Source organism: Bubalus bubalis, chromosome 6 (assembly GCF_019923935.1).
Source record: "Bubalus bubalis isolate 160015118507 breed Murrah chromosome 6, NDDB_SH_1, whole genome shotgun sequence".
Lineage (NCBI taxonomy): Eukaryota > Metazoa > Chordata > Mammalia > Artiodactyla > Bovidae > Bubalus > Bubalus bubalis.
Window position 1 is genome coordinate 88011638 of NC_059162.1, and position 24376 is coordinate 88036013.

Here is a 24376-nt window from a genome sequence, read left to right on the forward strand (position 1 = left end):
GTTCTTTAGTCACTAAGCTGTGTCCAACTCTTTTGCAGTCCCATGGATTGTATCCCACCAGGCTCCTCTGTCCATGGGATTTCTCAGGCAAGAATACTAGAGTGGGTTGCCATTTCCTTCTCCAGGGGATCTTCCCAACCCAGAAACTGAACCCACATCTCCTGTATTGGCAGACAGATTCTCTACACTGAGCCACCAGGGAAACCCCAATTAAAATCATCATCCATTGCTAATTAATATGGCCAGCATGATCCTTCCTGTCCAATACTGTTTAATATTTCCTTGGGGGTGGTGGCTGGGGCAAAGCTAGCTTGCTTCCATGGGCATTATACTTTAGGTAGCACATGTTGCATTTTGTGTAGATTATATATGTTACTGTTGTTGTTCAGTCGCTCAGTTGTGTCCGACTCTTTGTGACCCCATGGACTGCAGCACGCAAAGGTTCCCTGTCCTTCACCATCTCCCAGAACTTTTTCACACTCATGTCCATTGAGTCAGTGATACCATCCAACCATCTCATGCTCTGTCATTCCCTTCTCCTCCTGTCTTCAGTCTTTACCAGCATCAGGGGCTTTTCCAATGAGTCAGCTTTTTGCATCATGTGGCCAAAGGCCAAAGGAGCTTCAGCTTCACATCAGTCCTTCCAATGAATATTCAGGACTGATTTCCTTTATGATTAACTGGTTGGATCTTCTTGCAGTCCAAGGGACTCTCAAGAGTCTTCTCCAACACCACAGTTTAAAAGCATCAATTCTTCAGCGCTCAGCCTTCTTTTTGGCCCCACTCTCACATCCATATATGACTTCTGGAAAAACCATAGCTTTGACTAGGTGAACCTTTGTCAGCAAAGTAATATTTCTGCTTTTTAATACACTATCTATGTTTGTCATAGCTTTTCTTCCAAGGAGCAAGCATCTTTTAATTTCATGGTTGCGGTCACCATCTTCAGTGATTTGGAGCCCAAGAAAAGAAAGTCTGTCACTGTTTCCATTGTTTTCCCATCTATCTGCCATGAAGTGATGGGACCAGATGCCATGATCTTAGTTTTTTGAATGTTGAGTTTTAAGCCAGCTTTTTGACTCTCCTCTTTCACCTTCATCAAGAGGCTCTTTAGTTTCTCTTCATTTTCTGCCATAAGTGTTGTATCATCTGCATATCTGAGGTTATTGATATTTCCCCCGGCAATCTTGATTCCAACTGTGCTTCATCTAGCCCACCATGTCACATCATGTACTCTGCATATAAGTTAAATAAGCAGGATGACAATATACAGCCTTGAAGTACTCCTTTCCAGTTTGGAACCAGTCCATTGTTCCATGTCTGGTTCTATCTGTTGCTTCTTGACCTGCATATAGATTTCTCAGGAGGCAGGTAAGGTGGTCTGCTAGTCCCATCTCTTGAAGAATTTTTCCACAGTTTGTTGTAATCTACACAGTCAAAGGCCTTAGCATAGTCAATGAAGCAGAAGTAGATGTTCTTCTGGAATTTTCTTGCCTCTTCTATGATCTGGTGGATGTTGGCAATTTGATATCTGATTCCTCTGCCTTTTCTAAATCCAAGTTGAATGTCTGGAAGTTCTCAGTTCATGTACTGTTGAAGCCTAGCTTGGAAAATTTTGAGCATTGTTTTGCTAGCATGTTAAATGAGTACAATTATGCAGTAGTTTGAGCCTTCTTTGGCATTGCCTTTCTTTGGGATTGGAATGAAAACTGACCTTTTCCAGTCCTTTGGACACTGCTGAGTTTTCCAAATTTGCTGGCATATTGAGTAAAGCACTTTAATAGCATCATCTTTTAGGATTTGAAATAGCTCAGCTGGAATTCCATTGCCTTCACTAGCTTTGTTCATAGTGATGTTTTCTATGACTTACTTGACTTTGTACTCAAAATGTCCGGCTCTATGTGAGACATCACACCATTGTGGTTATCTGGGTCATTAAGATCTCTTTTGTATAGTTCTGTGTATTTTTGCCACCTCTTCTTAATATCTTCTGCTTCTGTTAGGTCCATACCATTTCTGTCCTTTTTTTTTTTTTGCCTGTCTTTGCATGAAAATGTCCCCTGGTATTGCTAATTTTCTTGAAGATATATCTAGTCCAGTTTTTTGAAGAGGTCTCTAGTAGATTATATATGCAAACTCCAAAAAATGGCCACTGACTCCACTGTTGGCCATTCCACTTTCCAGTTCTGCCACACTGAAGAAGCCTGGTGTTAGGAACAACACCTTGCTGAACCTCAGCAGCCTCATCTGTAAAGTGGATTTGAGGATAACCTCAGCCTCATAGAAATTGTGAAAATTTAATAAGATCATAGTTACTAAATCCTCATCAAAGTATTACCATATAACAGAGACTTAGTTAATATTTTTTCTCTGGCTCTTTCCTCTATGCAAATTTACTCTCTGAAACACAAGAAAAGTGTGACATATACTCTTGGATTTTTGTTTATTTTTGTGATGGTATAGTAACACTCACTTTATTGATTTGACTTTGGTTTGATTTTATAACCCTGTTTTTTTGATTATCTCATTTTCTTTTAATTTTTATTTTATATTGGAGCACAGTTGAGAAACTATATTGTGTTAGTTTCAGGTGTACAGCAAAGTGATTCATTTATACATATCCAAGTATCTATTCTTTTTCAAATTCTTTTCCCATTTAGGTTATTATGTTGAGCAGCATTCCTTATGCTATACAGTAGGTTCTTGTTGATTTCTGTTTTAAATATAGCAGTGTATATTTGTCAATTCCAAGCTCCAAACCTGTTTTGGTTTGGTTTTTTTTTTTTTTTTTTTTTTTTTGATTTATGATAGAAAGGCTGCTGGCAGTTCTGCTTTTTTCCTGACTCTTGGTACAAAATAGCCTTGACCTCATTAGACTCCTCTGTGTCTGACCTGTGGGTTGAGTTCCATATTCCATCAAGTGAGAAAGCCCTTCTTGTGTTTTCTCTCAATCCATATACTACTCATAAATCCCATTCAGTTTCCAAAGCAAATGCATCACTTAAATTTCTTGAGTTTGATAACCTGGAGAGCTGCCTAAGGAATCTGTCCCTTTGGTCGTCCATGCCTCCTAACTGGTTGTGAACTTTTTATTTAAACCTGTAATGGGAAAGGGAGAAATTCACTCAAATGCATAACTTGCTACTACCGTCATAGATGTGACAAGTGGACATCTGACAGTTTGGATCCTGCCAATTAGAGAGCTGCTTATTGCATCTGCTTTTGATAAACATCAGTCATTATAGGGGCTGGAGAAGCTGTGTTTCCCAGTGTGCTGCTTTTTATTTTTTGTCACTCCCTCTATCTCTTGCTTCTTGAGTGTACCTTCTGGCACCAGCCATACGTGCTGGCTACATCGTTAAGTGCTGAGACTTTACATCTTAATTCTGAGTGAGAGGTTTTCTCTGGGGGCGATGGTGCATCTGTGGAAAAGGAATCTCAGTGTACAATGGAGGTGATATGTTGGAGGATGTTGATGACATATTTAAGGAAACAGCTGTCCAGAAACTATTTTGTGAATGTGTGTGGGGGTGGATGAGTGGGAGGGAGAGAAGGAGTCTGCTTGCTTTGGTTGCCCACAGGCTAAGTAAGGTGGAATGTCTTACCTTGGCTTAGAGGTCGCTAAGGAAAATCTTTGAAGTACTTAACTCCAGCAGGAAAGAACACGGATTTAGGATGTGGGATAATTTGCTCAACTTGTGTTCTCTTTCTGTCTGGGAGGCTCATAAGCTATCAAGCAATGTTATCAACAATTCCCACTTTCTTTCAGATGCTTCTTAATGTTATTTAATACTCTTTTCGACAGAATGGGGACTAACCCAGGATGAAATTATGGCTTAATTTTTTAATGTAATTCCTTGTGAAACAAAAAGATGTCTGTGTTCAATAGCTGGATAGATGTATGGCAAAATAGGAGAAAGTCAAGCTGTGTAACATCAGGACCAGTTTCTATAGCAACAAAAATGTCAGGCATCCTTTTGGCTGATCCTATTAATCTGGAGTAGAAGCAATGATACCGACACATTCGAAATGTATTTAAACCAGAAGGTGAAAATATAACCCAGTTGTGGATTTAAAATAGAGGTAGAATTAGGTACCAACATTATTCAACTGAAACATACAGGATGTCAGTGAAAGCAGAGAGTTCTCAAGTACAGCCTCTGCATTTTTGAGATTTATTTTTTTTAATGATTAAGCTTTTCACCAGAAGTTATTCCAAATAGACTCAGATCCAAGTATAAAAAAGGAGGGTAGAGGAAAGATCCAATCAGCTTCTGATATTCAGAGCAGGCCTTTCTTTTTCAGAGTGTTGGTTCAGAATGAACCCTTGAAATTAATTGTTTTGAAGATGATGAGATTTGTAACTTTGAGAGCTGCTGACATTTGTGCAACTTCACGGAAAGGCAAGACTAGGTTTCTGGAAGAAGAAATCTGGCCTTTAGACCAGAGCATGTGGTCGTGGTTTCTGCTCTTTTAACCACGAAAAGGGCTAATGTGAGACTTGTGAACAAGTCCCCCATATCTGTTAATGGAGGTGATGGTCCCAGCTCTGTGTTCTTCCAAGAGCTACTCCGAGGACCAAATGAGATAATGGATGTGGAAGTACTCTGAAAGATATCTAAAGTGCTCCAGGAGTGTAAAGAATGATTATTATTATTAAGGATGAGCCAAGGAAATACTCTGTCCTAAAGAGTACCAGTAGCAGACAGAGTTTAGGAGGCGAGTTATAAATTCTGACTATCTGGGTCAGCGGTTTGAATTCCTTTTTCCAAGGGAGACTGTAAAGCTATTATTCTGTGCTCTTTTCCTTTGGTGCCTCTTTTTACTTTCGAATTATTTAAATGACTAAATCTTTTCCCACTTTGCAAAGCAGAATGACAGTCCCCAGTATATTTTGCTGCCGGAGCACAAAATAAATGGGGATGCAGAGCCATGTCATTATGATAAAACACCATCTTTTCATCTTTATCTGAGAATTTCAGACTCCTAAGGAAAGATGACCACCTCTCATTATGGAAAATGAATTTGCCAGCAAAGAAAGATATCCCTTAACTTGTTCTGGGGGCTTCCTGTTTCCAAAAGCATCAAGGAAAATTAGCCCTGTTTACTATTCTTGGTTTATTAAAAATGGTTTCCCTTTCCTCACCCACTCCCCACATGTCTGAAAATGATCTTGGGATAACAGAAGAGAATGTAGACAGGAACCAGCAAGGAAAATGAAAAGAGTATGTAACGTTTGATTAACCAAGATATCTTCTGTAAAGGAATAGAATCTGCTTTTTGAAATGAGTAGCAAAAGGTCTGGATATTTCTAACCCCTGTCTGGATACACTTTCTTACACTTCAGAAATAATTAACACTCTCAAAGCAAAGGAGATGCTTTCAACTATGCCTTGAAATAAAATGTTATTTTTGTACAAACCGTGGCTGGGGATATGTTGCTGTCACCTTCAAGCCCTGCATTGTGACTGATGACCTGAGAGGGTGTCCAAATCTCAGCTTTTGTCTCCATCCATCAGTCACCAGTCAAATATGTATCTAGCACTATGATAGGCTCATGGGGATAAAAGACTAGAAGAGTAAAGAGAAAGAAAGTAGATTTTCTTTTATCTTTACCAAATTTCAGGCACCGAATTGCTGTCTCTCTCAGTTCATTAAATTAACAGAAAATGAACTTCATAAGTTGTAGGACCAGGGAGGCTAGTTGATTAGTTAAGACAAATAGACTTTTTCCTTCTTGTTTGTCCTTTGGCACTCAGCTCTTCTATAAAGCTTTTCTGATTACCCTGTTATGCTCCCAAATGCCCCTTTGTAAAACAATATAATGTAGTGATGAGGGTTGGTTTAACAGTGAGGTACAGATTCAAGTTTAATCTCCATCACATACTAGCTGGGTGACTCTTTGCAACTACTGTGAGTTTCCATGGCATTGTAAAGTGAAGAGCAGTAGATCCATCACACAGGGGTTTATGAAGACTAAGTAGGAAATGGATGTCAAGTGCTTAGCCAAATAGGTAGCATGCAGTAAGAAACCAATAAATTCTAGCAATTGTGATTGTTTTCATTTCTGCGAACATTATAGAGTATTTTGAACATTTTTACTTAGCCCATAGAACAAAGAAACATGTTTTACTACCAAGGAACACGTACGATAAACATCCTCAGGTCTCTGATGCTGAGCCCATTTTGGGGAGCCCTCCGAGGTGGGGCAGGGATATTTAGGGACATAGGGGTGTCAGAAATGTGCTGAGACTCAGGATCAGGATGGGTTTCAGCCGTGAAGGGAGAAATGTGCATGTCTATTGCACACCTTCATTCGTGTTTTAAAACACATTTTTAAAAAGCATTTTTATATTTGACTCAATCCTTGTGATATTTCCATTTCCAAGGGCCTTGCCCATGCCTTGATATGTCCTGATCACTGTGATAACACCCATCACACTTCAGCATTTTGCTCTCTTTCTCTAATGATTAGCCTGGGATTGATAGACAGCAAGAATTATGTGTCTATATATATATATATATATATATATATATATATATATTTTTTACTTATTCATCTAAATACCAAGTACTGTTACAGGGTTTCAAGAGGTATTTGTCTGATGGATACATGGATCAAGCCATGAAAAAACAAATTAATAAAAGTCTTTATTAAAACTCGTGGTTGCCAGTGGGGACAAGGAGGATGGGAGGGGCAAGGAAGAGTAGGGGATTAAGAGGTACAGACTACTATGTATAAGTAAGTCACAAGGATACATTGTATCCAACATTTTATAATAACTTTAAATGGAGTATAATCTATAAAATATTGAACCACTATTGTCTACCTGAAGTTAATAAAATATTATAAATCATCTATACTTCAATGAAAAATGAACCCTAAAGAAGCATTTAAGCCCCTGTATGAACACGTGGTTATAATTAAGTATTATTATATATACTTTTAACTGATCAGTTTTCAGGTTGGCAGGTGAATAGGGCATTGAAACTTATTGTACTGAGGGCTTGTCCTTAGGGGGAGAGTAATGTTTTCCTGGCCTTGAGAAAAGCCCAGACTGAGATCCTCTGAGAGGCTGTGAGCGAAGAATCTCTCAGATTATTCCAGTTCTATCAGGGATGAGTAGCAGGCCCCTTTGCAGCTCCAACCCTCATTTCTAAATACACACTCAAATCAATAATTTTGAGTGGGCTGCCAAAAAAGCAGTCAGTAGATCATGTGTTGCCCAAGGAGCCCTTCACCCTTGGCTGCCATGATGTGTGACCCTCTCCCTTGAGTTTGGCAGCCAGAGCAGAAAGCCCGAGGCAGCTCCTCTTGAAAGGCCAGCACAGAAATTTCCTTCCAGTTTAGCAAGGAGACTAGGGGTAGAGAGGGAGGACGCTCATGATGTCTAATCCTTCATGGGCAGCTGTTCATAGCTTGGACCAGACATCTAAAGAAATCAAAAGAATGTTTCTACCATTATCTGTTTTCATTCCCAAACCATCTCTTTCATTTTCCACACCTGGACCAGGAACCTGCACGTCCCCAGCCCCCTGTATCTGTTCCTCCTGTGTTTGAATGACAAATCCCAATGCCTTGCCCTCTTGTATCTTTGCTTTCTACTCAATTCATCAGCTCAGATGCCAATTACAAGTATAACAATAATAATAGCTAATATTTAGAAACAGTGAGAGACTTCATTTGAGTGGGGGCTCCAAAATCATTGCAGATGGTGACTGCAGCCATAAAATTAAAAGACACTTGCTCCTTGGAAGGAAAACTATGACTAACCTGGACAGCATATTAAAAAAGCAGAGACATTACTTTGCTGACAAAGTTCCATCTAGTCAAAGCTATGGTTTTTCCAGTAGTCACATATGGATGTGAGAGTTGGACTGTAAAGAAAGCTGAGCACAGAAGAATTGATGAACTGTGATGTTGGAGAAGACTCTTGAGAGTCCCTTGGACTGCAAGGAGATTAAACCAGTCAATCCTAAAGGAAATCAATCCTGAATAGTCATTGGAAGGACTGATGCTGAAGCTAAAACTCCAATAGTTTGGCCACCTGATGTGAAGAACTCTCTCATTGGAAAAGACCCTGATGCTGAGAGAGATTGAAGGTGGGAGAAGAAGGTGACAACAGAGGATGAGATGGCTGGATGGCATCACCAACTCGATGGACGTGAGTCTGAGTAAGCTCCGGGAGTTGGTGGTGGACAGGGAAGCCTAGCATGCTGCAGTCCATGGGGTCACAAAGAGTCAGACATGACTAAGTGACTGAACTGAATTGATCATGAAACTGGTACAACTTAAAAGAGTTTTAGTTCTGTTTGTTCATTGTATCTTCCCCACAAGCTAAGAAAACAGAGGCACAAGGTAAAACATATGAACAAAAGAGAGAAGTCAAGGCATGAAAGCACTGAGCATGATGAGTTAGTTTATGAGAGGTGGATACAAAGAGGCATAATAGAATTTGTGAGTGAATTTAATCTTGAGTGATAAGGAAGAAAATGGGAATAGGACACGCCAGTGGTCGAGGGCATAGATGTGTACAGCACACCCTGGTTTACTGGTCATGGTAAGCATAGTACATGGTTCATAGCAGGCATTCAATAACCCTAGGCTGAAATGATTCAAATAACACATTTGGGTGAACATTGCAAAACATACAAAACAGAGCAGGAGACCAGAAGTGGGAGGGCTAGCCTGGTAGCACTCGTTTTCAGGAAGAGTGGGTGAATGATGAAGCTTTCTATAAAAGCGAGAGCAAATTTTATGACTGCAACTCACAGATTTCTCATCATAATGAATTCCCCATTAAACGTCCTCCTAATCCACACTGGCTGATAGATGAACCCCTGAAACAGAGAGTTCCCTGCAAGATCTATGGGAGTAGCCACATATCAGAGGAGATGGATGCAGTTAGTCATCAGGAATTGCAGGAGTCAAAAGGAAGATGGGACCATTTGCCTGGACTCTGTTTGAAAGCCAGATAACAAATGAATCCCCCGGCTTGTGTTGTCAAATGTTTCTCATCATATCAGCCACTGCCTCAGTCACTGATAGCTTCAGTTCAGTTCAGTTGCTCAGTCGTGTCTGACTCGGGAGGCTTTGAAGAAAGAACGTAACAGTTTAATGAAGGTGTTAGAGCACCACACTAGGGGTCCTGGGATCTTTGAATGACGGACCTAGGTCTGGGATCTTGGATATCATCTAGTCAAATGAAATCTTAAGGTAGAACCTGAATACATATAAAAGGTAAAAGCAATAAATGGGATTTTCTGGCAATTTAAATCTACATCATTTGGCAGACAAGCCCTTTCATTGTTTGTGGATTTCCTAGAGCACACACATGTATGGAAAACATTGCTTTGAGTCCAATACTCTTATTTTACCAGGGAAGGAAAGCATAGCTACAGAGCAGAGAAATGACTCCCTCAGTATAACCCAGGTGGCCAATAGCAAAGTCTGAGTCAAGAAATTTTGACTCTGCTTGTCATGCACCAGTAATGTTCTTTTGTTCAAGAAATATTATCGAGCAGCTACTATGTAAAGGACACTGTTAGCCTGGAGCATACATTGAAAGATCAAGTTTCTGTTCTTAAAAATTTCAGGACAGTTGCAAAGACAATTCTAATTTAGGGTAAAAACTGTAAAACTAGAGCTATTTACATATTATGATTTACTCAGATATCACAGGGCTTCCCAGGTGGCTCAGTGGTAAAGAATTCACCTGCCAAAGCAGGTTGAATTCCTGGGTCAAGAAGATCCCCTGGAGAAGGAAATGGGAACCCAGTTAAGTATTCTTCCCATGATAACCCCATGGACAGAGGAGCCTGGTGAGCTGCAACCCATGGGGTCAAAAGAGTTGGATACAACTGATAGACTGAGCATGCGTGCACACAGATTATCACAAATTCAGAAGCTTTCAGCCTTTCAGGCAGGTAACATGAATGAAACATGCTGAGAATAATGTATGGTGGCAGTTGAGGGAACTGGAACATAAATGTCTGTTGAGTGTATTCAAATTTTGTTCTAATTTTGAAACCTCAACTTGATAAAGATAATTTACCCCAAAACTCCCCATAGTTAACATTATACTAAATACCAAGAGTGCCAAAGCTTTCCCACAAAGCAAAGATATATTTCAGCATCATACTGGAAGTCCTAGTTAATGCAATAAGACAAGAAAAGGGAATGAATGATATACAGATGATTAAGGAAGAAATAAACCTGACTTTTTTTGTAGATGACATGATTCTCCGTGTAGAAAATCTTAAAGAATCAATAAAAAAAAAAAAATCTCTTGGAGCTAATAAGCAAAGTTGTGTTTGACATTTTGTGACCCCACAGACTATAGCCCACCAGGCTTATCTGTCCTGGGATTCTCCAGGCAAGAATATTGGATTGCTATTCCCTTCTCCAGGGAACCTTCCTGACCCAGGGATTGCATCTGGGTCTGCCACACTGGAGACAGATTCTTTACCATCTGCACCACCAGGGAAGACCTTAAACTCTTCACAGATATTAACTCAAAATGGATCACAGATCTAAATGAAAAACCATAAAACTCCTAGAAAATAACAAAAAATCTAGATGAACTTGGATTTGGCAATGACCTTTTAGATATAATGTCAAAGGTATGATACATGAAAGAGAGAACTAATAAGCTGGACTTCTTTAAAATAAAAAATTGCTGCTCTCTGAAAGATACTGTCAAGAGGATAAAAGGACAGCCTACAAACAAGGAGCAAATATTTGCAAATGACACATCTGATAAAGGATTGTTGTCTAAAATAGACAAAGAACTCTTAAAACTAAACAATAAGAAAGCTACCCAGTTAAATGTGGGCCAAAGATTTTATCAGATACCTCAGCAAAGAAGATATACAAATGGCAAATTGATATGTGAAAAGATATATTCTCCTTATGTATGTTTTCAGGAAAATGCAAATTAAAACAACAATGAGATACCACCACACATCTATTAAATGACCAAAATCCAAAATTCATTTGACTGCACCAAATACTCATGCAGATAGGAGTGACAAGAAGTCTCATTCATTGCTGGTGGAAATACGAAATGGTACAACCTCTTTGGAATATAGTTGGGTAGTTTCTTATGAAACTAAACATAATCTTACCATATCATCCAGCAATCATGCTCCTTGGAATTTACCCAAAGAAGTTGAAAACGTATGTCCACATAAAAAAACTGCACATAGATGTTTATATTAATAGCAGCTTTATTCATAATTGCCCAAACTTAGAATTGACCAAGATGTCCTTCAGTAGACAAATGAATAAGTAAACTGTTGTACATCCAGACAGTATCTAAGAAATATTATTTAGCACTAAAAAGAAATGAGATGCCAAGCTGTGAAAATACATGCATATTACTGAGTGAAGGAAGCCAATATAAAAAGGCTATATATGCTGTCTGATTATATCTATATGACATTCTGGAAAAGGCAAGATATTGTAGTAGTAAGAATACTGGTGGTTGCCAGAGGTTAGTGGGAGGAAAGGATGAATATATGAAACACTGAGGATTTTTAGGGCAGGGAAACTACTCTGTATGATGTTATAATGGTGGATTATTGTTGTTTAGTCACTAAGTCATGTCCAACTCTTTTGCAACCTCATGGACTGTAGCCTGGTCAGGCTCCTCTGGTCATGGAATTTCCTGGGAAAGAATACTGGAGTGGGTTGCCCTTTCCTTGCTCTTTCCAGGGGATCTTCCTGAACCAAGAATCAAACCCACATCTCCTTCATTGGCAGGTGGATTCTTTACCATTGAGCCACCAGGGAAGCCCATAATGGTGGATGCATATTATTGTATATTTGCCCAAACTCAGAATGTACAATACCAAGAGCAAACCTTAATATAAACTAAAGACTTTGGGAGACAATGATGGGTCTATGTAGGTTCATCATTGTAACAAATGTATGAGGATTGATTAATAATAGGGGAGGCTGTTCATTTGTTGGGGGCAGGAGGTATATGGGAAATCTCTGTACCTTCTACTCAGTTTTGTTGTGAACTGACCTCATGCGAAGAGTTGACTCATTGGAAAAGACTCTGATGCTGCGAGGGATTGGGGGCAGGGGGAGAAGGGGATGACAGAGGATGAGATGTCTGGATGGCATCACTGACTCGATGGCCGTGAGTCTGAGTGAACTCCGGGAGTTGGTGATGGACAGGGAGGCCTGGCGTGCTGCAATTCATGGGGTCGCAAATAGTCGGACATAGTCGGACACGACTGAGCGACTGATCTGATCTGATCTGATCTGATTCTTCTAAAAACTAAAGCTTATTTTATGTACGATACTGGATGCTTGGGGCTGGTGCACTGGGACGACCCAGAGGGAGGGTATGGGGAGGGAGGAGGGAGGAGGGTTCAGGATGGGGAACACAGGTATACCTGTGGCGGATTCATTTCGATATGTGGCAAAACTAATACAATATTGTAAAGTTTAAAAATAAAGTAAAATTAAAAAAAATAATAATAAATAAATAATTTTGTAGAATCCATCGGAAAAAAAAAATTGAAAACTGTGCAGTCAAAATGAAACCCATTTGGAATTGCTGGGCCACTAGCTTTCCCTGGATACCTCCCTCTACCTTTTATAAAGCTCTTTCATATAGTATAGCCATAATTTACAAAAAGAAATGAATTTAACATAGCAACCTAGCCCACACATGCACACCTGCAAATGAAACAAAAACTTCACAACGTTGTCCTCACTCTTACGATGTGTGGACTATTTTCTATTCCATTCTATTCTCTTTCATTCTATTCTAGCTTTATTTTGTTTAAAAACAGTTACAATCCACTAAACTAATTTCCAAACTCACTACTGACCATTAAATCACAGTTTGAAAACCATTGCAATGGCACTGGAGTCTTAAACAACCCTGGGACACAGGTAGTTATGGTTTTTCCCATTTTGCTCATGAGAAAATGGACTCTCGGAATTGTGATTTGCCCACCCTTGTACAATGAGTGAGTGGCAGATACAGACTGAAACCAGAATCCTCTGGTGCCCCAACTGTGTGGTTCTTTAAAGAAGCCACGTTGCCTTCCAGAGAATTCTGATTAAGACTGAGTTCCAACTCTGACTTGAATCTTTATTTTTGTTTTGCTCCTGGTAACAGGGTGTTCTTTATTTCCCTGTATGTATCACTTGTTCCCATTAATTTGCTAGATTTGCCTCCTCTTGGACTATCAACACAGAATAAACTTTCAAGATAGGAATAGATTTAAATATGGACTTGACAGCTCATACATGCTCTTCACTGCATCCTGTGTGCAGTTTGAGAACATCCAACAAGCCACTTTCCTGATGTTTTCATACCATTTCCTGGTCTCAAGCATCTGGCAAACAAGTGTATATTTTTCTAGAAATTTCAGACATCTGCTGTCATGGTGCTGGCCAAGGGAGCCTTCTCAAGCCCCATATGTAAGCCCTGCTGCTGCCGTTTTCCTGCAAGTTTAATAAGGCCAGGGCCATAATTGTAAATATTTAAAAACTTGATGTGTGGCCAGATGGATTCATTATAGACCATATCTGTGCTTAGACTCATTTTCCAGTTCGGCGCTGAAAATGTCACACAGGAAGACACACATGGTTCAGGATCAGACCCGCATCTAAATGCCAAAGGTAGAGCATTCATTTGTGTCCTCGCCTCCGATTTTCCTAACAGTTCTTCTTATTTAGCCTTGCCCAGACTGAGACGGGAGCCTGATGAAAAAATAATAGATATAAATTGTGCTTCAGTCATTGGCTGTTTATCTTAAGAAGAGAAACTTGTTTCCAGGCTACCTGATAATTGGACATCCAAAAAGTTCACTAAGAAGGGAAGAGGGTGGGACAGTACTGAGTGGAGAGAGCAGACTGTTTATTTTCTTTTATTAGAAGAGGCTGCTGGTCCTTTCAGTTTCCCCAAGTTGTGGGTTTCTTTGTTTGAGTATGACAACCGCTACCTCAATAGTATATGAATTATCTATGAATTCTTAAGGCTTTGAAACAATACATTCTCATACTTGACTCTATAAAGAGGGGGGAGGGATGGCAGGGTTTCCAGGGGAAGAGATCAGACCCATGGGAAGAAACTAGAGTCCCCTTCAATCAGTTATTCATCCACTAGTTGATTCAATAAACATTTATTGAATAATTTTCATCTAGCCTGTTCTTGCTTCAGCCCAAGCAGCACTCTACTAAAAAATTTCCTGTGAATGAACTGTGATTTAGAGGCCTTGGCTCTGTGTTCCCAAGGGATAGACCAGTGAAAGCACTTGTCATGTTGTAGGATAATTGCTAGATTTACACAACTGCCTGTCCCTCTGCTGTGGGCTCCTTGAAGGCAGACACTATGTCTTCATTTGCCTCTCTGTCCCAACACTGTGTGCAGTGCTTAACTCAGAGAAAGTTCTTGATATTTGAGATATTTGAGAATATGAGGATGAATGACTCCTTTCTCTGGAAGAGTAAGAAACACATCCTCATTAGCATCTAGCCTTTCAATCCAAAAACTATCCAAGTGGTCTGTAATGTCTGTAAGAATTTGTCCTCATTTCCCATTCATTTAGTTATTAAGAATGAAGAAGGGCTTCCCTACCATTATTTCATTTGAACATAATTCTTTTCTCTTTGCAATCTCTCAATGCTTTCTCAAGTGTTTTCCTACTGGGTCTATATGTTATAGGTGCATATAGACTTGTGGATGTGTAGAATATACAATGATGTATATGATATTATGTGGATATATGTATATCTAGGTAAGTGTATGTATAAACACACACAAGATACAACCATAATGTGGTATGTGGTATGGTCCTTTAAAAGAATAACCTGAAGAATGAGTCTTAGGTGTCTGCTGATAGTACAGACAGCATCACCCGGCAGAAGTTAGAACAATCCACCTACATTAAGTCAGTATGTGACCATGAACAGGAATCCATATCCCCTCCGAACCTCTGTCTCTTCATCTGTTTCTTCATTGCAAGAGTTTCTCTACCTCCCTCTGATGAGTTGATGTGAGTCTCAGTGGATGGAAAAACCCTTTGCTGGTTAAATCAATATAAATGATCAAAAAATGCCAAATGAGTCATGTATATGACAAGATTGGGTTTGATAGTGCCATTTACTGTTTGGGATCATGAATGAGAAAAAATGCACTCTCAAAAGTTCCTGGCATCAGGCAGAGGTTCTGACGCATTGCTCAGTGCATTTTTCTTTGAGTGCTGAACAGATTCCCATTTGCTGGGTAGCTGCAGAATCTTCCTGTAAAATTCTTTGGTATCTATTAATATTCCTTTTCTTTCCCTCCCCTCACCTCTAACTTCCCCCTCTTTCATCGCCTTCTGTGTCCAGCTTTGTCAGTGGTCACACTCATATGGCTTGGGTTACCTAGAGCATCTAGTTTTCCACCCATCCACTGATTTAATAATTCCTTTTAGCACATACCCGCTGGGTCCAGTACATAGTAGGTACATTTCCTAATTCTTCCATTTGGGAAATTTCTATTCATTACTCAAGGTTGCTCCAGCACCGTCTCTCCCATGTGGTCCCACTGCCTTCTCTGGAGAGTTCAGCAATAGGCCCTCTTAAGGAGGTCCCAGTCCTTTTTACCAAAGCTTTGAAATCTTAGAAGCAATGTATTAGGGAAATCGCTGAGTAGAATTCAGTGGTGGGCCTTGCTACTACCTTTTCTCTTCCTCCATGGGACTCTAAAAGGCCCAAGAACCAGAAAGGAAGCCTTCAACAGAGAGCACTTTTGGCAGGTGTCAGCTGGATTGAAAACCCATCAAGAAAGGTTCTATGGTCTCCCAGCAAATCCCCTTAGGCTGGTGCATTAAAGGTCCTCAGTACAGATGTCCTCCCGCAGGAAATTTAGAAAGCCCCAATAAATGCTGCCTGATTAGTTGGTTCTCCCAGGTCAGGGTGTGTCTAAGTCCTGGGTGCTACTAGCATAGGTTCTGCTTGTATCTGACACCTAAGAATAAGAAAGGAGGCTAAGTAGCTCTCTCTCCTTCCACCAAGAGTGGAAGCAAACAACTGTGGTGAGTAAGATTCCCTCCCTCCTTTCCCCTTCTTTTCTTCCTTCGCCCTTCTTTCCTTCCTTCCCTCCCTCCTTGTCTCGCCTTCTCTCCCTCCTCCCTTTCTTCATGTTTCAACTGGTTGCTATGGTGTCATGTAGGGAGGCCCCATCTGCAGCTCTGAGTGTTTTGTATCAGAAGGCAATTGTCAGTCCTCAGTTAATTATGCATGTTTTCATTAGGAGCAGTAATGAGAAACAGTTGAAATGACAAGTCCCTAAGATTGCTAGGAACCCTAAAATATTCATTTATTTTTGGATTAGCAAACTTTTTAAGGTAGAAGGAGCACTAACTTTGAAGACAGATCTCAGTTTGAATCCTAGCAGTCACTCACCAGCTGTGCTGTGATGTGACATTCCTTTACCTTTTTGAGCATTAGTTTTCCCATCTGTAAAATGGAAATACTGATATCTGCTGCCGCTAAGTCGCTTCAGTCATGTCCGACTCTGTGCGACCCCATAGACAGCAGCCCACCAGGCTCCTCTGTCCATGGGATTCTCCAGGCAAGAACACTGGAGTGGGTTGCTATTTCCTACTCCAATGCATGAAAGTGAAAAGTCAAAGTGAAGTTGCTCAGTCATGTCCGACTCCTAGCAACCCCATGGACTGCAGCCCACCAGGCTCCTCCGTCCATGGGATTTTCCAGGCAAGAGTACTGGACTGGGGTGCCATTGCCTTCTCCAGTGATATCTTCCTCCTAGGAATACCTTAAAATTACAGATAATGAAAATAAAGCATTTAACACAGTGCCTTATACAGTATTTGGCTCAGAGTATCCATTTCATAAATAAATAGTATCTTTTAGTGATAGGGAAGCTGAAATGGGAAAAGTCCTCTTCTGGTCAGATTTATCTCAATTTATAGCCAGTCATCTTGTTGGTTTAAAATGATGTTTTTCTGCTCTTGGGTAGAGAAATCTTTGAGTATGTGGAGATGGAATTGCTAATCTGCAAATGGACAGGTTATTATTTTTCAACTTGAGGGCATTATGTTGCATTTGCTAAATTCCCCTCTGTTCAGAGATTCATATTTTCAGTTTTTGTTGTTTTACTGGATGCTTGTAGTTGATAAAATGCCTTTTAGTCTGTGTAGTGGCTTTGATCCTGGGGAACACTAACCCTGTATATTATGACATTTGTTGGGTAACAGAGAATGTACACCTTATCCTAAAGCTCACGCAAACATTTGAGTAGCTGCCTGGCTAACAAGCAGCTGAATTCGGGAAAGAATAAATGACAAGAAACCTGCTCATGTTACATGATTTGGCATAAATGATTCTATGACTTCTTTGTCCCTAAATAATTGGAGTTGAGTCAAAAGAGATAATGCATGTGAAAGCATTTGGAAAACTGAAAGTTTTCATTGTAATGGATCATTATTATTCTAATTGCTACTAATATGAAGAACCTAATATAGCATGAACCAATTATCAAGATAAGAGTATTTCTGAAGTTGTGAACATCGGGTACCCATTTGGTATTTGGTTTTATACTGTTTGCTCTGTTCTCTAATTGTTTCATGCATTTAAATCTTCCCCCTCTACCCCAGTTATAAGCATCTATATAAGCATTTAGTCAGTTCTGTACAATTTATTATTTCAAAATCATCTCCTGAACGCTTACCATGTGCCAGGCACAGAGCTGAGAAATGTAACCAAATCAGTGAGTAAGATGCTTTTCCTACCCTCAGTGAGCTTTCTTCTTGATAGAGAAGACAATAAAGGGGTGATCAGAAGACAGCGTGCTGAGTACCCTGACATAGGGATTTCAGGAAAAAATGAGAGGAACTACAAATGGTAAAGTAGCATATGGAAAGGCTCTGATGTGTGTATGTGTGTGTGTGTATGAGACAGAGAGAGCAAGCGTACATAACAGGTTTGTGGAGCTGCTATAATTTGCTCCTGTGTGCTGTGCTTAGTCGCTCAGTCATGTCCGACTCTTTGTGTCCCCATGGACTGTAGCCCACCAGGTTCCTCTGTCCATCGGGGATTCTCCTGGCAAGAATCCTGGAGTGGGTTGCCATGCCCTCTTCCAGGGGATCTTCCCAACCCTGGGGTTGAACCCAGGGTTGGAATCCCTCATTGCTGGCAGATTCTTTACTGTCTGAGCCACCAGAGAAGCCCAAGAATACTGGAGCGTGTAGCCTATCTCTTCTCCAGGGGATCTTCCCAACCCATGAATCAAACCCATGTCTCCTGCATTGCAGGCAAATTCTTTACCAGCTGAGCTACCAGAGAAGCAGACATAATAAGTGGAGGTAGGGGCACTGTTTGGGATGGAGCTAAAGAAGTTCAATCATCTGTCTCACACAAGACATCCCAAAACTATGTGCTAGAAACAAAAAAGGCATTGAGTTGCCCATGATTCCTTAATTAGGTCATGTCCTAGGGAAAAGTTTGTCTCTGTTTCAACTGGTGTTGGTCACTGTTTAGTTTGCATGTTCTAGGACTTTATATAAATGGAATCATATAGTATGTATTTTTTCTTGGTCTGGCTTTTTTAATTTCATATAATTATTTTGGGATTCATCCAAGGCATTGAAGGTAATAGCTCATTTTTATTGCTGAATGGTGTTCCACTGTATAGGTACATACAGTTGTCCATTCACATGTAGATGAATATACGGGTTGTTTGCAATTTTTGGATATTACTAATAAAGCTGCTATAAACAGTTATGTAAAAAGGCATATAACATCACTTCTATCACATTCTATTAGTTAAACAGGTTGGGGGCCCACCCAGGTTCAAGGTAAAGGGCAGTAAATTTAGGAGGAGAGGGACACAGCACAGGGACAGGAGGAATGGTTAGTGGCTCTGGCTGCAGACAGCCTATAGAGCAAGTATACCAGCTGTGCAGAGCTTGGCTTCATCCGGAAGCCTGTGGTGCAGCCACTGAAGATTTTGACTAGGGAAAAAAGGCGGTATGTATTGGATTGACCAAAAAGTTTGTTCAGGCTTTCCTATATGATGTTATGGCTGGGTTAGGTTCCCAAGTGCCGTGAGCTATTTTCCAAAGGAACGCCCATGCCTCTTCAGATGGCTATAGCAGCCTCATAATCCTTGCTCATCTAGGGTCCAGAAGTGGTTCAGAGAAAGTCCACAGCAGCGTGCAGAGGGTTAATCCTGCACCATTGAGGATGTGCAAACCAGGAGCCCATCTAAATCTCCATACTGCTTGCTGCCTTAGGGATCATCAGGTACTAAAGCCCAAGATAAAAAGGCCTGACAAAGATTATTGACGGTTTACCTTTTAATGAGCAGCTGGGATTGATTCTGTTCCCCTCTGGGATGGCTTTCTCTGTCCTTCCTCCACCTGAGAGGCTATGGGAACATCAACAACAACAAAATAGTAATCTCCAATTTGAATAATTGCAAGGCTTTGCTTTCTAGCAAATAAAGTTTCTAGAAAGTGAGTGAGAAATGGCTCACCACTTTTCAAAATAGATATATGTAGAATTGTTATGATTATCCTGATTATTATTAAACACTCCTGGTACATTGGATTATTTTCAAAGAGGCTGGTTGCCTCTAATTGGATATTCCTTGTAATTTCCCTCTGGGGGTAGGTCAGCAGCGTTAACTCTTAATCATCCGAGGCAATTAGATGCGCATGGTTCTAACCTAGGTACCAAAGGCTGCTGAATTGTTAATATAGTTATAATGGCAGATCTCAGTGTCGGGCAGCTGTTCAAGACCAAGAAGCTGGCAGCGAGTTGTGTGAGTTTCTACATATATATTTTGAGAAAGAGAAATCATACCTCTGCAAATGGCAATGGACAATAGTCCTAGAGATACTGACTTGCAGGCACCTCCCAGTGTGCTGCTCTCTGGATCTTATCTCTCCGTTTGCATTAGGCCAGAGCTCCATTTGAGCCTTGTTTACTCTGTTGAGCTTAGAATGAGGTCTTCAGTCACCTTTGGGGTGGAAATGATTCCAGGAAGTAGTCTAGACTCGGAAGAACAAAAGAAGAAAAGCAGAAATTTTGATTTCTTCTGGACAATTGGAATAGGTTGTGACCCTAAGAAAAGCAACAATTAAATCTCTACTGGCTTTACTAAAGTTCCAATACTTTGACCACCTGATGCTAAGAGCCAACTCATTGGAAAAGACCTTGATGGGAAAGATTGAGGGCAGGAGGATAAGGAGACGACAGAGGATGAGATGCTTGGATGGCATCACCTACTCAATGGACATGGGTTTGAGCAAACTCTGGGATATAGTGAAGGACAGGGAAGCCTGGCATGCTGCAGTTCATGGGATCCCAGAGAACTGGACACGACTTAACAACTGAACAACAAGAAAGATTGGCTTTACAATCCTGACTCTCCCACCATCACTGATATTCATCTGTGTACCCAATTCCTGATCCCTGGTGGAAATGAGATGAGATATTTGTAATACATGTTTCTTGGTAATTATCTTCTACAATCTCAAACTAACTAGGATAGTAGTTTCAGACTTCTTATTGGGACATAAGAAATATGTTTTATATTTTGACTCAGTGAATATATACATAAGCACTTCAAGGTTTCAGAGAACAACAATTACCTTTTTTTTTTTTTTTTTAAGCATACAGTGCATTCCGATAGAATCGGTCCTGTACTATTTTTTAGAAGCCTTGGCCAGGACAACTTGATTTCATAGCATGCTAATGAATTGTAATGCAGAGTTTTAAAAGAAAATGAGCTAGTGGAAGAAGCAAAGAGGCCTTTGGGTCTTAAGGATCAATAAAGATGTGGGTAGAGTACCCTGCCTCAAGAAATAGAGCCAAACCAAGTAGAGACCCATATACCCTTTTTTTTTTTTTCTGTAGCCCTTTCCAAGTCAGGGGCCAAGTCTAATGCACTAAATCTGTCACTGAAGGGGTTACAGAATTTCACTGTGGGCTCTTAATTTTGCCCAGACTCTGTCACCATGATCTTGATCTTCCCAGATCATCTAACAACATTTTAGCTCCTAGATCTGGTATCAGAGAGTGCTGGTTATTTGTTGCTGGCCCGTCTAGATCTGTAGTCTGCCCTTCCCTGCTGCTCTGTACCAGGAAGATTGCATTCAACTGACAGTGGCTCCTCTGGCTTCTGTCTGGTTTCCCTACTGATAGCCAGAGCAGGGCAAAGGAAAGTAAGAGAAAGATGTCAGAACCTTTATTTCCCCAGCTCTCTGCTTATTTAACTTACATGCAGAGTACATCATGAGAAATACTGGGCTGGAAGAAGCACAAGCTGGAATCAAGATTGCCGGGAGAAATATCAATAACCTCATGTATGCAGATGACACCACCCTTATGGCAGAAAGTGAAGAAAAACTAAAGAGCCTCTTGATGAAAGTGAAAGAGGAGAGTGGAAAAGTTGGCTTAAAGCTCAACATTCAGAAAACTAAGATCATGGCATCCGATCCCATCACTGCATGGCAAATAGATGAGGAAACAGTGGAAACAGTGGCTGACTTTATTTTTTGGACTCCAAAATCACTGCAGATGGTGATTGCAGCCATGAAATTAAAAGACGCTTACTCCTTGGAAGGAAAGTTATGACCAACCTAGAGAGCATATTGAAAAGCAGAGTCATTACTTTGTCAACAAAGGTCCATCTAGTTAAGGCTATGGTTTTTCCGGTAGTCATGTATGGATGTGAGAGTTAGAATATAAAGAAAGCTGAGCACTGAAGAATTGATGCTTTGAACTGTGGTGTTGGAGAAGACTCTTGATAGCCCCTTGGACTGCAAGGAGATCCAACCAATCCATCCTAAAGGAGATCAGTCCTGGATGTTCATTGGAAGGACTGATCTTGAAGCTGAAACTCCTATACTTTGGCCACCTGATGTGAAGAGCTGACTCATTTGAAAAGACTCTGATGCTGGGAAAGATTGGGGGCAAGAGGAGGAGGGGACGACAGAGGATGAGATGGTTGGATGGCATCACCGATTCAATGACAGTTTGGGTAAACTCTGGGAATTGGTGATGGACAGGGAAGTCTGGTGTGCTGCAGTTCATGGGGTTGCAAAGAGTCAGACACGACTGAGCAACAGAACTGAAATGCTTCTTAGGCAACAGGTTGAAATGTGACATGTTCATTACCCTTAGTCCCCAGCTCAGTCGTAGAGTTACAGCCATTGCTGCAATCCTTTCTCTAGGTTTGACCACCTGCCACCTTACTTCTGTCCTTGAGGTTTATGGGTGCAATTCATTACAATTTATAAGAAATAGTGTAGTACCCTTGTAAATTGTACCTTCTCTACACTCTTCTCTGCCATCCATCAATGCCATCAATTTCATGTTGGATCTGGTGGTGGGCAACTTAGACATTCCTTTAAGGAACGATGTCCTTCCTGGCTGTGTGGAGTAAGGTGGGTAGGCAGCCTCTAGCTGTGAGCTCCTGCCTCAGTGAACCCTGTCCATCCCAGCAGGAGATCTAGAGTGAATATTGTCTGCCTAGGTAGTCCTGAATCAGGCCCAATAGCCCGGCATTTATAGGCCTGGTTCTCTTGCTTGCATGACCTGGCAAATCCTGCTCTCTCCCCTTTCCTTTTAGCTCTTGATCTCTGTTTAAAATCTTATGCCTTAACTGTATTCTCTGCATTTTCCTCCAGAAAACCCCATCTGTAATGGGAAATGAACTGACATTCAGGGTTAGAGAGGACCTATTTTAGAAGTAGAGATGTCTATTTATTGGTCTTTAGCATATACAAACTACTGTATCTAAAATAGATAATTAGCAAGGACCCGCCAGAGAGGACAGGGAACTCTACTTAATGTTCTGTAATAACCTAAATGGGAAAAGAATTTGAAAAAGAATAGACACATGTATTAACTGAATCGCTTTTCAATTCACCTAAATCTACTACAATACACCTAAATACTACTAATACACCTAAAACTACTACAATATTATGAATAAACTATACTTCAATATAAAATAATTTTTTTAAAAAAGAACAATAATAAAATAAGGTACAGCCTCACTCACCTGCCCTGTCTGTCCTCCTACTGTTAAATGCCAAGCAAAGAAAGATGCGCTCCAAGTTGGAGACTTCTCCTTGGGGATGGGTGTATCTTTCAGTAAGTATTCCAATGTTAAGATGTTTACTCTTTTCCCACTGTGGCCTGATCTCTGATAGAAACCAAATCTCCCCAGCTTGTTCAAGAGTGAGTTCAAGGAATCAACTCACATCATTATCTGAGCCACAAAAGTCTGCACCACAACAGTTTCTACTTGGGACAAGCAGGAAATGCTCTTTCTCTTGGTATATTCCCCAGACCCCCATTCTGAGGATGAAGGACACCTCCTGGATTCCTCAGACACAGGTTCACCCAAGTAATGTAGCTAGCTGCTTTGTCTTGTCTACTGCAGAAGCTTAGCATAGTTAAAGGGGAAGACACAGCTGTGAATGATTTTATCCAATTTCCTTCCCTTAAAGTGAAAGTGAAGTCGCTCAGTCCATGCGAGTCCATGGACTGTAGCCCAGAGAGGCTTCTCCATCTATGGGGTTTCCAGGCAAGAATACTGGAGTGGGTTGCCATTTCCTTCTCCAGGGGAGTCTTCCCCACCCAGGGATCGAACCCAGGTCTCCCACATTGCAGGCAGATGCTTTACCCTCTGAGTCACAAATATAAATATACTTTCCATCTTTTTCATGACACTACACTATATTCCACAGGGTTTGTGAATTTCCCCTTTGTGAGAAGGAAAGGATGGGAGAGGGGGAGGCTCTGTGTCTCCAACCCCTCTCCCAATCCCTCCCCAATTCGGCAAGTATCTCACCTTCTTTTTCTATACATAGCTATGGCTAACCCAGTCCATCATCTTACAGATAAGAAACCAAATGTCTAGATAAGACAAGGAATTTGTTCAAGGTCTCTCAACAATTCATATCAGAGCAGGAATAAATGCACGTCTCTTTGCTCTCTTCATTCCTTACAGTCCAGTCTGATATTTTCTTATAGATTTACTCATCCAAAAAGTGGCAGCATATTCAGACATAAGTGAGTAGAAGGTGAAGAGGAATGCCATGTGTTAGTGATAGAAGGAGTGAGGGGTTGTGTTTTGAAGATACATATGGGATCTTCTGAGCCTATTTAAAATCACATGCTAGAATCAGCACTTTATCTGTAAGGAAATGGTTTATTCTCCTTTGGACTTCTAACATCAATTTCAGGCCTGGCATAGAAAAGTTTCTCAGTAAATGCTTGTCCGTGGATGGATAAGTGAATAAATAAATGAATTTGTAAAATTCCCTAATACCAGCCGATCCCAAGCTAGAGCCGTTACATCCATTGTCCTACTTTAAGTGT

The 24376-nt window shown here is 40.6% G+C and overlaps 1 protein-coding gene and 1 long non-coding RNA gene across 17 annotated transcripts in view; one reads left to right on the forward strand and one right to left on the reverse strand.

The window, feature by feature from the left end:
- DAB1 (DAB adaptor protein 1) overlaps window positions 1-24376 on the forward strand; it is a 1348091-nt gene that overhangs the window by 469127 nt on the left and 854588 nt on the right. The window lies entirely within an intron of this gene.
- Window positions 13318-23410, reverse strand: LOC123334110. The gene is made up of 4 exons (XR_006551887.2): window positions 23052-23410; window positions 19844-20031; window positions 19333-19406; window positions 13318-13729 (listed from the first exon to the last, which is right to left on the reverse strand). It is a non-coding gene; the product is annotated as an uncharacterized LOC123334110 (long non-coding RNA).